Raw genomic sequence first — 18,064 nt, 5'->3', positions numbered from 1 at the left:
TCTGAGGAGTCCCGATGTCTCAGCACAGCTGCCCCAAGTGCTGTTAACTTGCAAGCAGCCTAAAACGCATCGCAGAACGGCGTTTGTTGCGTAAGGGGCTCGGACGGTGCCACGAGGCGCTGCTTGGTCCTTCCCCCTTCCCCAGGCTGCTGCTCCTAGCAGTGTTGAATGGCGCACAGAATTTCAAACACACTCATTGGCTTGTTCACCTTGATGGCAGCACATAAATCGTGCAAAACCCAGCCCTCGTATCGGATTGCCAGCAGGGCAGGATTGGCATATGCTTCTCCAAGTCACTCCTGTACCTCTCCCCCAGAGCACCGGTGGCTCTCCTTTGGGACACGATGCCTGAGGGTGGCTCAGGGCATCCGGAATTGCTCTAAGCCTCCTTTTAAGTACCAGTAGCTGTCCCGTGTTCTTTCAAATGCCATGAAGAGGACACTTTAATAATAAAATGCCCACGTTAGGTGAAGCCAGAAGTCTGCTCAGCTCAGCGCGCTATATCCTGCGTAATACCTGGTGATTATCCAACACGGGTGTACTGTAAATCACAAAACAATTCTCAGCATGAAACCTGCGACACCAAAGTCACCCCCAGACAAGAACAGTACTCTCAGGAGCACAGAGCCACGTTCCTCTTTATCCAGGGACTTTGAAGCTTCCAAACTGAAGCTGAGGAGAAGGGAGAGCATTTCCATCCAGGAGCAGCCAGGAGCCTGGTGGTCAACGGATTGTCCTGCGGGTAGGTGGCCTGAGTCTCTGCCAGGTGAAGCAGAGCCTCGTTACCCGTTTGCTGGCCAAAAATCACAAGTGCAGAGCCAGCGTACAAATACTTAAATAATGCAGGCAACATACAGGAGGCTTCACCACACTTCCACCCCAAAGCAGCAGCGGTCAGCTTGTGACCCGTGCAGCTTTCCGGAAGAATTAACTCAGTCTGTGACCCGTTCCCAAGGGAGTATTTGGAAAAAAGCTACTTGGTGTGGCACAGTAAATTGAGGTTTTGATCCCCACTTCTGGACAACAGGTGAGGAGGGCATGTAGCATGTGTGCAGGAGGCTCAAGGTTTCTGGGAAGACTCAAGGGGCTGGGAGAGGCATGGAGTTTTCCTCCAAAACACACGCTGTGGTGTAAATCAGGGTGGTGTGCACAGGTGCATTGGCATAATAGGTTATTTCCCTCCTTTTGATGGACATAAATTACGCTGCTAATGCCTTTTGGCCAGAATATCTGCTTCCACGCTTGGAGAGGAGAGAAGGAGGCACAGGAGTTGTACAGCCTGCGAGGAACAGAAAGGAAATAACTTCTGCGTTCAGACAGGGCTGCAGTGCCTGAGAGGAGAAGCTGCACAATCCCAGAGCCATTTGCTGAGCCGCGTGGTTCAGGATAATTCTAGGCTGCCCGTCCGTGTCAGAGAGCTATTGTTAGTTTAGGTAACTCCTCTTCTAATGCATTTTGAGCAAGGTCCTACAATTGAAGAGCTTTGTTTTTTTTTTTTTTATTCCTTTTCAGTCTTTTCAGAAAGTAAAATGTTCCTACCTCCAGCTCCAGCTCCAGGCAGCGATACGGCCACATCTTTCATGTTTAAAAGGGGTGGGGGCAAGCAGCATTGCACCGTGACCACAGCAGGACACCTACTGCATCCGTCTGTCCTTAAGCCATGTAGAAACATTTCTCCCTCACTGACAAATATCCTCTGTTTTTCAGCGCACAAGTGAAAACAAAACAAAAAGAAGGCAAAATAGAGGAACTCAAATGTGGGTGCAATCACATCCTTTTAAAGACATTCACGAGTTCTAGCTGAAAGCTGGTCAAACTTGCACCCAAAACCTTGTTTTGTCTTGTTTTGTTTTTTCTTCCGGTACAGTATGACTGCTGAGGCTGCACGGGATAACAGAGTTCAGCTTTGTCGAGCATTTTTAGTCCAGCAGCAAGGAAGAGTCGCTCAGGGGGGAGTTCACCGTGGTAATGATTTCTGGGTCCAGGAAAGGGAATAGTCTTTCTCCACTGATTCACAGGAAACAAATAGCAAGCCTGTCTGCTGTCAGGTAGGTCCTGAGACCTGGCAAAATAGCTGCTAGCAATGCTATTTGCATTTGCAAGAAGCATGCCTGGTTTTTTTCCACTATATTTTAATGAATTTTTCTAATCTTGGTAACTGCTTTGTCAATACCTCCGGAGCGTGGCAGTGGAACTGATATCGGCAGGCTTTGGTGGGATGTGAAATACCCACACTAAGTGATAAGCATGAGTACCTAGTGTTCTGGGGAATGTGTTGTTTTGGGAGAGAGAGGCCTTCACAGCATCTTTTTTAGATGAGCCCCACAAAAACCTTTCTAAAGCCCTCTGCAACACAGAGCCCAGGGGAGAGGGCACACGCACCGTCGGATGGCAACGAGGGCCACCTCGGAGGGAATACAGCCTTGCGGTTGCTAATTCACACCTAGGAGCTACCCTGCACAAAAGCAGCTGGGATGGAGCTCCCCGCTCCTTTCTGGACATCAAGGGCATGACACAACTTGCAGCACTGACGGTTTAACCACGGGGAAGTGCAGCGGGGCAGAACCAGCGGGAGAGACGGGATGGAAGTCGGGCAGCGGCAGATGCCAGGGAAGGTGTAAATGCAAAACTCCAGCAGCCTTCGTAGGCAGCAAGCGGCTTGAAGAGCAGAGCAAACAGCCAAAAGTGACAGAAAATATTGCCGTGCGGATGGGAGCGCTCTCTTTAAGCGGGGCGATTGGCACGTGCGGGCACGGCACTGAAGCGAGCTGCGTGGCCGTGCAGGCAGCGATTATCATCAGGGCTCATTCAAACGCCCATTCAGGGAGGCTTCTGCTCCGCGCGGCTCTCCATCAGTCCCCATTGTTTCATAATCCCGCTGTACCCGATGCTGGTTTTATCCCGAATAAGTCTGCCGCGCTCGTTGCCCTCCCCGGTGACTAAGCCGGAGCGCGTTAGCGATGCGTGACTTCATCTGGCTCTTTTCTCTCAGGTTAGCTACACGAGAGAAGCCGTCTCTGGTAACTGCATAGCACCGCTTCAGCTTCTTTGCAAAAGCTTGTTTTAGGGGAAGGCGCGGGGATATGTGGGCATCTGAGAACTCGCTGGCAGGGGAAACAACTGTTCGCTCCCTGCTAGCATGGCAAAGCCCTCCTGAGCAGCTCTGCACGGACAAATTTCCATCAGACGGATGGAAACCTCGCAGGAGCGGGACCAGCACCAGCCGGGCAGCCAAGGGCTCTCTCCCACGGATGTGGGCAGCAGAGGGGATGCTCGGCCCCATCAGCTTTTCCTGCTGAGAGCACAGCCGTTGCTGGCCAGAGGATGGGGTGGACACGGGGACTTCAACACAGTTACCTCCTGCCCTGAAATCATCATCCAGGCTCGGAGCCAGGTAAGAAATAACTTATGAACAAACCTGGATGGGAATCTGGCTTCCCGAATGTCACAGGAAGCAGCCTCTTCAGTTCTGGGGGTGAAAGGTAGACCCAAAACCCTGCACGTTCTCCATTCCAGCATCTCCTCCTTTCTCCCATGGTGCCTCCACGCTTGAAGCACCCTCCTGCTGATGAGTTGCATCCATCAGAAATCCCATCCCTGCCCGAGCCCTGGTGTGCTGAAAACTGCCCCCGGGGCCTCCCTCACCCTTTTTCTGTCTGGCCCCATCACCTTCCACAAATCCTCTTCAGTGCTCCTATTGAAACCTCCAAATTAGGTTTCCAGGAGGAATTCGGAGCTTCCCCTGGGGTAGGTTGAACCGACAGGAGCTGGGTCTCGTTATGCCTCTCTGCGTGCTGCACTCCACAGGTGGGTGCTTCACACGGCCGGACCCTTTCCACCACAGTGAGAGGAATGCACAGCAAGGAAATGTGCTGTCATCGTGGGGTCTCAGAGCTGCTGGGTGTGTAAAATATAAAATGTAATGTAAAATATAAAATGTGATATAAAAGGTGTGGTCCTGGGCAACCTGCTCTAGGCGGCCCTGCTCGAGCAGGAGGTTGGAGATGACCTCCGGATGTTCCTTCCAACCTCATCCGATCTGTGATAAACACATCTTACATTTACAATGCGTAGGTGTAAAGAAAATTTATATTGATTATATAAATCTCTATATACAACTGTAGAGTTTATGTGAGAGGAGAAGGTGCCTCCTCTCTTCACCCCACTCTTTGGTGCCTGGAGGCTGCCCCAGGATGGGACATGCGGGATGACCCAACCCGTACCCAGGGGATCCTAAAGGGCTCCCCACACCTTCTCGAGGGGGATGTGCTGAAGCCATGAGGAGGGATGGAAAGGAAACCTCATGGTTTGGGGCTCACAGCTCCAGACTGGGGCTTGGGAGCTGCTGGCTGAGCTCGCAGCAGCCACTAAATCCCCCTCTGGAGCAGGACCTTGGTGAGGAGCATCCCAAAAGGTGCTTTCCACTGAGAAGCCACCTCAGGTGCTGCAGGATCCCTACGGGACCTGTGCCAAAGTGTGGCGTGGCAGCCAGCCGCCTGGCAGTGTTCACCTGGGGATCTGTTTTAAATCAGCAAAAATGCTGAGCTGTGAGACCTGAAAATGAGCTCAGGAACCTAGGAAGGGTTTTTATCCTCGGTCTGAGCCTTGAAAGTGCAGCTGGATGTGCTGGCCCAGCCCTAAAGCTGCTAGCATTAATACAGGCAAATGAGCCCCCTAAATAGAGAGTGAGAGAGGAAAATGGCAGCACCAAAATAGCTGCATTTTGCAATTTCTGTTTTTTCTGAAGCATGCAGCTATACTAACAAGGGTGTCTTATGTCTGTAAGCCCTCCAGAAGAGGAAAGTCATAATGAAATGCTAACAAGTGTCTTATCTTTCACTGAATGCGGATTCACCCCCTCCTAATTTTCTCGTCTTTGTAACTTGTGAATTTTTGAGTTCATTTCCATATTTTCTGAAATTCCTATGCACCATCCATAGCCGAGTTTTAGAGCATTAACTCCCCAGTACATAACAATTTTATAGCTGAGTTTTGTAGCATTAACCCCCCAGTACCCAACAATTGTGGAAGGAAAGCCCGAACTCTGGCGCTAACTCACACAGCAGAAACTTAGCGTTGGCAGCCTGCTGATGCCACCACACGAAGAAGAAGGGATGGCAGGAAGAACAAGTCTTAGGAGGAGCGGCTGAGGGAGCTGGGATTGTTCAGCCTGGAGAAGAGGAGGCTCAGGGGCGACCTTATCGCACTCTACAGGTACCTTAAAGGAGGCTGTAGCGAGGTGGGGGTTGGTCTGTTCTCCCACGTGCCTGGTGACAGGGCGAGGGGGAATGGGCGAAAGTTGCGCCAGGGGAGGTTTAGGTTGGATGTTAGGAAGAACTTCTTTACCGAAAGGGTTGTTAGGCATTGGAACGGGCTGCCCAGGGAAGTGGTTGAGTCACCATCCCTGAAGGCCTTCAAAAGACGTTTAGATGTAGCCCTTAGTGATATGGTTTAGTGGAGGACTTGTTAGTGTTAGGTCAGAGGTTGGACTCGGTGATCTTGGAGGTCTCTTCCAACCTAGATGATTCTGTGATTCTGTGAAGGACGTGCACCCTCAGGATCATCATTACCTGCGTCTCATCGGCCACGGCCCTGTGGCAGATCCTCCCAGACCTCTTCCCTCTCTTGCCCTGTCCCCAAAGCCAGTCCCAGTTACCTCCAGCACCTCGATGGAAGATGGAGATTTGAGAGGAGCAAGATCTCGACGTTCTCCTGGGCAAGAGCATCAGGCAGGAAAATGAGCCAAGGGTCTCCTACACGCTTGAGCCCCGTAATCTGCACCACAAGTCTGCAGGCTGGGGGGTGTCCTGTCACAAAACAGGCAAATCTGGTGCTAAAAAGCAGGAAAACAGGCTTGAATAAGAGCTTTATGAGATTGCCATCACGATGGTGAGTAACACGTGGCAAATGGCAGTGTAAATATTCGCCCCTCAGACTTTTTGCTGTTTGTCTTGATACTCCTTTCGCTTCATGGAAAGCCAGTATTTGGAAGGAATGAGCTAACAGGTTAAATTACACATATCAGTGTAAAAGCATTGTTCCTGCAATTAGGATGTGAAAAGGATACAAATAGCTTCCTAGCTGGTTATTTCAAAAATATGCAAAGTAAAATAGAAAATGTGTGTTAAATCAAACACTCTGGTGCTGACTGATGCTAAATCACCCAGGCTGGACAAGAAGCTTTTCCTGGGATGAAATGCCTTGGCTCACCTTGCTGCACGCGGTGTTGCTGAAGCAGGGGCCCGGCATGGTTTCTTTGGCAAGGGTGGTGCCGTCTGCCTTCGGCTTTCACCATCCTGAACTATTTGTGCAGTCCCAGCTCCTGCAAGGGATGAACCTGCCACTGTCTGTCCTGGTGTCTCACTGCAGGGAAGGATGGCTCTGGGTGTGAAATCCAGAGCCCTGCACACCCCGGGGATGCTCCTGGTACCTGCAAAAAAAACAATGAAGAGCAGTGCTGTAGCTGACCTGACTCAGCACATCAGCCCAGGGTATCCACATTTCCCTGTTGGACTCGGGCTCTGAGCATCATCTCTCTTTCCAGCAGGCCACCACAGTGCCCTTTGGCCATCACGAGTCACCCCATCACCCTTGGACACCCCGTAGGTGGCCGGTCCCACGTCCCCAGCATGCTGCTAGATGCCCACACCATGTGTCAGGGTTATCAGGAGCGTGCCCAAAAAGCCAGGGCTTCCCCAAAACCTCCTCCCTGGCAGCTGAAGGCAGTTCTCAGCGTAGGATGGAGAGGTGCTTGATGTCTGTCAGTGCTCAAGAGGCATTTGGACAATGCTCTCATTGATATGCTTTAACTTTTAGTTAGCTCTGAAGAGGTCGGGTAGTTGCAGTAGGTGACCTTTGAAGCTCTTCCAACAAAACTGTTCTGTTCTCTTCCACCTGTCCCGTCCCATCCCCTCTCCCTCTTCTCTCCCTCTCCTCTCCTCTCTGAGATAGCATAAAGTTGCCAATCTCATTCTTTGTTTGGGGAGATAAAACTCGAAATATGGTAAAACTGATTTTTTTTTTCACCCAGAAGAGGCACAAAAATGCAGTGTTTTTCCCCCATCTTCTTTCCCAGACCCACTGGTCTTTGCCGTGCACCAGAAACCACCATCATGCTCCAGTTTGCTCCCTGTAAGCTTGCCTAAACTCCGACGCTGTCAGCAGTTTACTGTGTCAGTCACCAGGAGACATCCAGGACACCAAAACAGCCACGGCGTTGTGAAACCACTTGGCATACAGGTCAGCAACTGTTGCTGCGTGCTGTTCCTTTCACCTTTGCCTCCTGCGTTGCACCAAGACCCACGAATGATTTTAAGAGGGTGACTAGCATCCCTCAGCACTTCTCAAGGACGCTGTCGCCTCCTTAAAGTAATGAATCCGTGATTCATGGCAAGTAATTTCATGGTTTATATGTGCTTCTCTGTTGGGTCTGGGATGTGGAATCAGTCGTCGTCCCCGGATTATGCGTGTCTGTGCTGAGAGGCTGAAGGTAATAGGCACAGCGTGTCGCACCCACGCTCGCTGCCTGGCAGGCTGATGTGCGACGGCTAAGGGAGACGATTTAATCTTTGATCTCCCTACTTTCTCCCCAGGGCTTGCTGGCTGCCGGCACGCAGCTCCTGCACATCACGGGAAGCGGGGACAACGCGTGTGAAGGCAGAAAGGACGGCGCTGCCGGCACCGGCAATGCCCCATGCTACGCCTGCGGAGAGCCTAGCAAAGAAGTACAAGCCATGGTGAAATCTGCTGTCAGGGCCCAACAGAGAGGCCCAAAAAAATGCAGTCGAGCTAAACTGGTTGTGAAGAAACCCAAGTGCAGCAGAACCGGCCGCCAGTGCACTTTACAGGACTTGTGTCTACATCTAAAGACAGAAAACGATGATTGGAAAACTAATCACCTAGCCTTTACCGGGTTCTTCAGTCAGCTGGTTCTCCCCTTTGCTACTCTCCTGCTGCCCAAGGAGAGATTTGTACAGTCAGGGCATGAACGCTGCAAGCGAAATACCGTGGGTGAGAATGGAAAGCGTGTGGGGGGTCTGCTGAGAGGACAGCAAGGGTTGGTGGCACCAGGGAAGGTGGCCCGCCTAGGTCTGAGGCCATCCAGCTCGTGGTCCTGCTTTGTTAGCAGTAGGCATCTGCTCTAGGTCCCTTCCCTGCTCTTTGGCTTCTCAAAGTGGGTTACAAAGCCGATTCCTTGTGCCATGGACAGGGCTGGCACCCTGGGATGTCACCGCTGTGATAGGCTGCTTTGGACTGAAATTTGGGACCACTGTTCTGGGACTGCTGGTGTTTCGCACGCCCATCACCATGATATCTTCCATGGCTCTGAGTGGCCTTTGCAGAGCTCCCCTACTACTGAGCCACCAGAAACGCGACCTGGGCAGCAATTAAGGAGAGCTTGTGAAAGGCATCTGCCCTCTAATTCTTTGTTTCGCTTCTCAGCATCCTTTTGGGGAATAAAGTGAAACGTGGGTGCTAAATAACGATCGCTCTGAGGGATTTATTGCTATTTTAATGTTATATAAGTAACTTCCCAAAACTACAGCTCCGAATAACATGTGTATATTGGTCAGATATATCTAAGATATGAAGTTTTAATAGCTCCATTTGTCTTCCTGAATTGCGTTTCTACTAGATTTACAAAATGTGTTCATATTTCACTCACTCCCTACCCATATGGGTTTCTAATGATCTGCATAGAAATCTTATCATCTCCGGCTTAACTGCTAGATGAAGAAGTTAAATGCGAAGGGAAGGCGGACGGCGGGTGGCTCCTTCACCCCTCGCAACCTGCAAGGATTTCCCCTCTGGCTTCAGCATCCCCACATATGTTCCCAGCGCTTGATACCATCCAAAACAGTAACCGCAATTATTATCAAACCACCAGCAGCACCTAGCAAGAGCCCGAACGAAAACCCAGACGTGTTAGTTATCAAACCAGGTATTTGCACCTAAATGCATCTCAGTCTTTTGCATCTCTGGAGGGAGCGGAGATGTTTATTCTGTCACTTTCCCCACAGCAGCCCAGGAGGTTTTGAATACAACAGCCATCAGTCAGCGCAGGTTGGGTGCGCTCAGAGCAGGGGGACCCCCTGCGCTGCTGTCATAGCTGTGAGCTTAAATTGAAAAGCACAGTTATCTTTTGCAGCCTGGAGCACCGCTATCTCTTCAAACACAGGGATGCTCTAACTCCTTTTACACTGATGGAGCAAGGATTCACTCAGTATCCTCTGTACAACTTCAGATATACATACACACACATATGTTTATGTATATTTATATAACATCTGGGGCACCAGAGCACTGACGGTGGCCACAGCGATGCGCAGAGTGAGGAGCCCGGGGTCTTTCTAAGGGTCACTCATCTGGGACTGCCTCCAAACCACACCCCTACCACTTTTGGTTGTTCCAAACTGATGAAGAAGCTTCGCAGGGCTTTTGGTTTCGCTGCTGTTGGTTTTCCTCCCTGCTTATATTTACCTTGGCAGGGCAGGAAGTACCGAGTCGCGTTGCTGCAGTTTTGCTGGAGGGCTTCTGGGAGGTCCTGGTGGCCTCTGGTTTATTAGCTGGCTCAGAGCATGAAAAATAGCCTGGGAAGAGGAATAATATAGACATCTATCCTTCTCTTTTTACCTTGGATCAGGTCCCTGACCTGGCTCACCACCGGCTTTGTGGCTGGAGGGGCGATGCTGGAAGGCCAGGCATTGAGCCCTGCCTGCAGCCTTCCCACGTCCCGCTCGTGGCCGTGGAAGATAAACAAGTTACTGGTCTGTGCCCATTCCTCCTGCCTCTCACCGCCCCTCCTGACCAAATAAATTGGTATTAAATATCACTTTCAGCTATATTGTAGTACCCACACCAGGCTGGCTCACACCTGGTTCAACTCAGCCAGATTTTACATCAACTATGTTGAATCATCACAAAACGATCCGTGAGCAAATATTTGGAGAAAGCTCCCTCCCCTCTCAGTTACTCCACATCCACATTTTTCATTCATGTTGTGTTGTCATCATCATGCGTCAGCGTCGATACAGCATTGCCAACACTCATGCTGTTTGAGGTTGTACTTTAAATCCACTGCAGCTCGAGACACGAAGTGAAGTAGGAATTGCAACCCTCCTTATTCATTTTCTTTTGCCCTTCCCTTCCCTTCCCTTCCCTTCCCTTCCCTTCCCTTCCCTTCCCTTCCCTTCCCTTCCCCCTTCCCTTCCCTTCCCTTCCCTTCCCTTCCCTTCCCTTCCCTTCCCTTCCCTTCCCTTCCCTTCCCTTCCCTTCCCTTCCCTTCCCTTCCCTTCCCTTCCCTTCCCTTCCCTTTTTTTCTCTCTCTTTTTTTTCCTTTCTTTTATTTTCTTGCCTTGCCCCTTGCCTGAGGTGATGCTATCCATCCGATGATGCTGGGGACAGGAACAGGGTCAGCTGTAGCGGTGCCTCTGGGCTGCAGATGGATGCTCCATGTAATTCTTGCGTTATTCTCGCAGCCGTGCACCTGCAAGCCCTGACGGTGCTGTTACAACGGGCTCTCACGAGAAGTGATCACCACCGGTGCGAGAATCACCCTTTCTTTATCCCCTCTTTTCCTATTCCTTGGCTGCTGCTCTTGGCTCACAGTGGGGGACCCCACAAAACGCACGCACAAAGCTTCGCAGGCAACCAGCGTGCCACGCCTGCCCCCATCAACGTGTGCTCCCAGCAGTGCCAACAGCCTTGTGAGCAGGAACTATCAAGAGGGATTTGAGCATATAGATATGCTCAAACTGTATATATATGTGCTCAAGATATACATATATGGAAAAAAGAATTATGGTTACTATGGGAAATTTGTTGTGGTTGGGGCACCAGTGGAGGATGCCCAGCAGAGGATGCTCCTCTGGGGACCTCCTGTCCCTTCTCTTCCCAGCTGACCACTGGGGAGAGTTTTCCTTTCCCTTCTGTTTCTCTATTTTTATTTTTTATCTTTCCCCAAAAGCGACCTTTGGAGTCAAAGCTTTCCACCAGCTACAGATCCTGTGACCCAATCTTTGTGCAGCTCCACCTGTCTCAGCACCCTCCTCACATCTCCCTGGGGGAGGACGCGGGCAGCTGAGTGCCAGCCAGCGAGTGCCGACGGCAAACGGTGTCCATCTTCCAAGGAGACCACGTGCCCAGCAGCCCTGATGCTCCTGCACTGGGGATCACGCAGGGATGGGCTCCAGGTGACCAGGAGATGAGGTCCATGTGGTGCCCTGCAGATAAGGTCCATCCATTCTTGGGGTGAAGTCAAGGTTCATCAGAAAGGCAGAGAGAGCTGTGAGCAAAGAAACGTCCCGTGTAGGTGATTTTTGCATCATCGTCCATTATCTTCAAACATTTGAGGCAGCATCAAAGGTGAAAACAAACTCCTGCCCCTAACCAAAGCAACCCAGAAGGCTTCCCGTCGTGATTAATGGCTTCGGTCCAAAGGGGGAACACGTAAACATAGAAAACCCTGGCTGCACGTACAGACTGGGCGATGTGACGCTAGAGAGCAGCCTAGAAGAGAGGGATCTGGGGGTCGTGGTTGACAGCAAGTTGAATATGAGCCAGCAGTGTGCCCTGGCGGCCAGGAGGGCCAACCGTGTCCTGGGGTGCATCAAGCACGGCATCGCTAGTAGGTCAAGGGAGGTGATTGTCCCGCTCTACTCTGCGCTGGTGCGGCCTCACCTCGAGTACTGTGTGCAGTTCTGGGCACCACAGTATAAAAAGGACATGAAACTGTTGGAGAGTGTCCAGAGGAGGGCTACAAAGATGGTGAAAGGCCTGGAGGGGAAGACGTACGAGGAACGGCTGAGGTCACTGGGCCTGTTCAGCCTGGAGAAGAGGAGGCTGAGGGGAGACCTCATCACAGTCTACAACTTCCTCGTAAGGGGGTGTCGAGAGGCAGGAGACCTTTTCTCCATTAACACCAGTAACAGGACCCGCGGGAACGGGGTTAAGCTGAGGCAGGGGAAATTTAGGCTCGACATCAGGAGGGGGTTCTTCACAGAGAGGGTGGTTGCACACTGGAACAGGCTCCCCAGGGAAGTGGTCACTGCACCGAGCCTGTCTGAATTTAAGAAGAGATTGGACTGTGCACTTAGTCACATGGTCTGAACTTTTGGGTAGACCTGTGCGGTATCAAGAGTTGGACTTGATGATCCTTAAGAGTCCCTTCCAACTCAGGATATTCTATGATTCTATGATTCTATGAAAATGAGGCCAGGATCCACTTCCCTGCCTCTCGCCTTCTGTGTCACCATCTCAGTGGTATTTTGCTGAGAAGAGCAATGCCAAATGGGTTCACGGTGCACAAAACACATTTGATATCATTAGAAAGCCATTCAAAAGGATGAATGCCGGCCTACTTTAAAAATTGACAATGTAAAAATAGAGCTCTCTCGCTTGACACGTCTGGCCAAGTAGAGCAGATCTCTCTGTGTGCCCGGAAAATAGCTGTTTACCTTCATGACTGAAACGAAACTCTCTCGCTGAAAGCACGTACCCATCTGCTTAGCCTTATGCGCGTGTGTCGTCTGGTTCCTTCAGTCAAAATAGCTGTGCACATTGTTATTTTCAGAACTTAGGACGCTATTGCCATGGGGACTGAAGATCCAAATAGATCTTGAGAGCAGATCACGAGAGGTTTTAAAATAAATTTGCCATTTCTGCCAATAATCACGTGAAAACGGCAAAACGTTTCAACGTGTAAGCTTGGGGGCTTGCTGCTGTGCTGACTTCTTACAAATGGAAGTTACTGAGACAATAATATTACACGTTGTTTGTAACAGCACAGTACCAAGTGTATAATTATTTGCAGGCTTTAAATATGTAGAACCTCTCCTCCAATGAATGGGACATGGTGGCAATAGCCAGCTCTAGTGGTACGTGTTGATAGCAGAAATATAACTACGCTTCAATTTTCTCCCATTAAGGCACACAAAGGGAAGTGTGCCTTGTTCCAGCATCCCACAGCACTGCATCTGTGATATTCTCTGTGAGATATGCTTACATATATATAATATATATCTGAGCAGAAGCTAAGGCTTGTTTTGCAGAACAGAAGCTACGGGAATCTGCCTCCACTTCTGTCGTACACTTGGGTGTAACCTCTGCAGGGAACTGATCTCAGCTCTCACAAATGAAGCGATGTCAGGGCAGGTTAATACTTGGATATGAGAGCACGAAAGAAAATCCGCCTTTCTTAGGATGCTGTAATCAGAGCTGCATTAACCAGGGACAGGAACAGCCTGATCTGGGAGGGCGCGGGAGGCACGGCCTGCACAACGCGCATGCAACAGGGAAATACGTGTTGTGTTGCTGGCACCAAGGGGAGCAGAAGCCTCCTGAGCCACCCCAGTAAACCCTTGTCTTGTCTGCAGTAATTATTCACCTGAAATTGCCTTTGCTTATAGGAAAAGTTCTTAATCTGACTTAGTGAAATCACATCAAATCCACTTGAAGGCTCTTGATAACCTTCGATGACGTGAGCGCTGAAAACTGCTTTGGTGTCACTGCGATTCCACTCTGAGATATTTCTGATTAAAAATAAAATAATAATAAAAAAAGCCTATTTCTTGCAGTGCAGGTAGCAAGTCCTGTAGCTCTCAGAGGCTGTGTTTAGGAGAAAAAGTATACTGTTGACACGTGCCAAAATCTGAAACTGAGCATCATGGTTTGTACGGTGAGGTAGAGACGTGGGGGATTGCCTCAAGCTCATTCAGTCTTCAGGACAAGGCTGTCTGGTTTGTAGCAGGTGGATCTTCTTCATGCCGGAGCTTACGGGCTGAAATGTTAACCTCTACCCGCTCTCCCCCACCCATCCAGGTCCCCTTGTCACCGAGCAGCGGTTTTTGGTCAAGGGGAGCAGCAGCCACTGGTGGGAGCAAGCTGTGGGTCTTCCCATGCTGGCTGACTCGGAGTCCAGGAGCTCCAGAGGCAGCCAGGCTTCCTCTTTGCCATGAAGCAGAACCAAACCTCTCCTGCTCCGGAGGGTGAGGAATGTGGTGCCCCATACCCCGCGACCAGCGCATTTAAAGGAGGTCTTCAATACCCCGCAGATAAAGTTTTCCAAATCTGATGACATTATTTACTTTGTTATAGAGCTCTTCTGCAGTTATCTCCCTTCCAGACACGCTTCCCTCTCGCTGACTGTGCTGCCATATTCTGCACATCTGTAATGAAGAGAAGAAAGCAAACTCCCAATTATGCCAATTAAATTATCCACTTTGAAATATAAATTAAGAGAGCCATCCTGCAGACAGTCACTCCCAGGTCCTCAGGGACCTTTCCTGTAAACAGAATCCCTTTGCTGTCTCCTTCAGGCACAGTTCAGTCCACGTCAGGAATTTCCTGGCTCTTTTTGTTGCTGGGGCCTGGCATCCCCAGGCTGCCTGTGCTGGAGGGTTTGGGCCCTGGAGGAGACCTCTCAGAGCTGTTTCCACCAGAAAAAAAAAAGCGAACCCATTGTGGTACAGCCCAGCCTCCTATTGCCTGCATCCTAATGCCATACTCCAGGAGGGTGATGGACCCATGGCTCTGCAAGCTATATCTCAGAAGCTTTGCTCATGTCAAAGCTGTGGGTAGAATGGCACAGGCTGCTGATTATTAACTGCCTTAAATTTGGGAGGGCTGGCCAGGCCCTGGAATAAGCCTCAGTGCCCCCTCTGGTTCTGCAGCAGCCTGAAGCTCAGATGTCAGGAGAAGGGGACATCTTCACCTCCAGGTATGTGCCCAGGCACCAAGGACGTCCTCCTCCTCCTGGGGCTGGCTGGGCCCAGGGCCAGCTCTGGCAGCCCAGCTGGCTGTCCTTGAATCAAAAAGCAAGCTGTGAGGGGCCTTGGCGGGGACTCGCTGCCCTTCTCTCTGGAGCTGCTTTTAAGCAGGGCTCTGGCCCTTGGTCTCTGCCTGAGCTACAATGCAGCTGCGGCCATACCTGGCCCTATAACTCACCAGTGTGGACCCTGACTTGAGTTGGGACTCACCACTACAGTCTTGTCTGGTGATCTGGGCTTTTGGCTGGCCCTGGCTACTGTCACCCGACCAGCTCTTCTTGTTTGTGTACCACGAGAGAGGGCCCTTGTTCACAAAGCCCACAAAGCCCCCACCCCACGTCCACCTTGCTGTCACCCCTGGCCCTGGTCCACCTTCTCTTACTGAGCTGCTCACTGGCAGTGGGAAACAGCATAAAATGAGGAAACTCTGGGGTTTCTTGTGAGAATAGTGGAGGATGAAAGTGATACTCTGTCCCAGGAGGAACTTCCCCTAATTGTCCTGCAAAAGTGTAGACAAAGATGCTGAGGCAGCAATCTGGCTCTTAGACTGAACCCAGGGGGGCTGTGAATAACTGGGGGTGTTACGGTTCCTCCTCCACTAGAAATGTCCCCCAGCTTCTGGAAATGCTGGTGTAAAAGCCAGCTGTCCCATCGGCGCTCCTGTTCCTGATCTGCAGATACCAAGGCCTGCATAAACCCAACCCCTGGGCTGCTCACTGATTCTTCCAAAGCCAGCCTCATGCCAGCTCCTCTGCCATTTCTTCGTATGGCCCCCAGAAGCAACTTCTCCCAGCAGCAAAGCCAACCCTCTGGGACTGTCCTGGCACAGATTTCCTCCTCTTGTCCATCAGAAAAGCATTAGATCAAGAAAAAAAGTTGATGCTTCCCCCAACACTTCCCCAGGTTCGTTTTCAGATGAGGGGTTTCCTGACCTGGGCGTGTATCTTTGTACACAGCCACTTTCCATGGGTTTCTCTTTGTTGGATCTCTCGCCTCTCCTTCAGGCATGTTGACTCGTAGCATCCACAGTGTTTCATGGCAGCCTTTAACAAAGCTTGAGTCTTTACCAGGATTTACTTCATGTTCATTACTAAGCCTTAGTCACCATGAGGTAAGAACATAACTTTCCCTATGAAGACAAAATTTGACTTCAGTGACAGTAAGTACTGCAAACATGCATTAATAGCCTCCCTCTATCAGACAAGGGAAAGCAAGCCCCAAAAGTTAACATCTGCTGGGAATTAGGGAGCACTTGAAAAGCAGCAGATTTTATAGAGAAAAGCTCCCTCCTGCTCCACTGTGCCAATGGTCTTATGTTGTCACAGCAGTCTTGAAACCCAAGCCAGAGATGCTTAGGCATCCCATTTTGGGATGGGTGAGCAGGACATGAGACTGATGAGTGGTTTAGGTGATCTTGGAGACTTAATTAACAGTCCTTGCACCTTTCTGTGATTAGAAGTGGCACGATTTTATGGACTGTTTTTGACAGCCAATTCAGCAGCAGCAGTTTGAGACCACACCACCTTGCCAGCTGCCCCCCTCTTCTGCTGGGAGCAACAGGAGGCACCCAAACCTCCTTCACGCTGTGGGTCTTGGCTTCAGCTACCTGTGACTGTGAATAGAGAGAATGGGGAGCTGACACATGTTTTATTCACCCCTCCTGCCTTCTGACAGCCACTAGCAGGGTGGGACTGGCAACAGGTCGCATCTTAAATCACCGCACCTAAATCTCCCTGAGCTTTCTTGCAGGGACAGCCGGCAAGAGCGTGACTCAGGTTCATCACATTTCTTTCACATGCTGGTTTTCTTGCAACTATATTGACTGGCAGATATAGGCAAGATTACAGACAGCAAAAGAGCAAGTGACTAGCTACCACAGGAGTAAGCAGCCTCTTGACACTGCGTTCTTGAGGTGATTTCCAAAATATGGCAGTATTGCCAGCTGGGTCAATTTGTTTAGCTGAAACCAACAGATTGTCCCAGAAACAAACACAGCTCGACTCTGTTCAGCCATGGGATACCCAAAGAGCTGTTACAGTCCCTCATCTCTGAATTGTTATGAAAGATTTTTCCCCCCCATGCCTCTTAAGTGACAAAATTTATATTGTTGAGGCACTGAAGGCACTCACAGACCTTGCTGGCCACAACCAGCCTCTCTTCTTCCCCTTCACCTCTTCCAGTGGCCCAGGAGCCCCATTTCAGCCCAGCCCTGGACATCAGCCTACCTCAGGGCCCGTGGCCAGGCAGGGCTGTGGTGGAGCTGGAGACCAGCCCTGCTGCAGCACTGCTGGGGCAGGGACTGATGGCCCCGGGGGGCTGAAATGGAGTGGGAGGGGGCAGCTCAAGGCCAGTAAATCCTATGAGTGTGCTCGAGGGCTTGACATGTACATTTCAGGTCTTGGTGGCCAGGAACATGTTAATATGAAGCTCATGTGGTGAGGAAGAATGGCTACCCTGAACCACAGGGTTCACTCAGTTTCCAAAGTAGCAAAGTACTGGTAGTATCTGTTAATTACAGTGCCAAAAAGTAGTACTTGCTTAACTACATCAAAATGTTTTCTCTCTGAGTACATGCAAGTTTAATTATATAGTCATGAGCACCACTTTATTCAGGCAATAAAACTGATCAAACTACCATGTAGCTCTGTCTAAGAGGCATTCAATACCTGAGGGTCTACTAAGAGGAATCAAACGCACTACAGACACTCTGATAGGCTTATACCATGAGGAAGAAGAAATGGGATAGAAAAGACATCGCCACGATTGCATCTATAAATTTTATCTATCTGGTGGAACGGCTATAGATTTATGGATCGGTAAATTGAGTTGTTGCAGTCTGGGCGCTTTCCATTTCTTATTTGTAAGTTTTCCATGTTACCTCATAGGTTATACTGAACAAAGCTCCTTTGTTCGTGGCAATGGCCAGCAACTCCTGAAGAGGATAACTGCAACACCCCATCTGGCAGCGACCGAGCCGGCGTTGCTCTGATGTCCGAGCGGGTCTGAGTAAGCCACAGCTGGCAGCTGCAGCCACCTTTCTTGGCGGGTAAAGCAAAGCTCTCAGCTACTGAATCTGCTTCGGCAGCTCTGCCGAGGACAGCTGGGCAGCTGGATCCAGTTCCCCTTCAAAACTGCAAGCGTCGGGCCCAGACGCCGCCTCTGACATGAGCCGTCTTGACAAATGCCGTCACACTGCTCGTGCCGCGTGGGCTTTGCCTGCTTTGGGCTCCTTCTTCTCTTCCATTGCTAGCAGTGGTGGTGAAGCACTCCCAGGTAAAAAAAAGTCAGGAAAACGCACA

This window comes from Anser cygnoides, chromosome 1 (assembly GCF_040182565.1).
Source record: "Anser cygnoides isolate HZ-2024a breed goose chromosome 1, Taihu_goose_T2T_genome, whole genome shotgun sequence".
NCBI classification, from domain to species: domain Eukaryota; kingdom Metazoa; phylum Chordata; class Aves; order Anseriformes; family Anatidae; genus Anser; species Anser cygnoides.
This window is presented reverse-complemented; position numbering follows the sequence as displayed.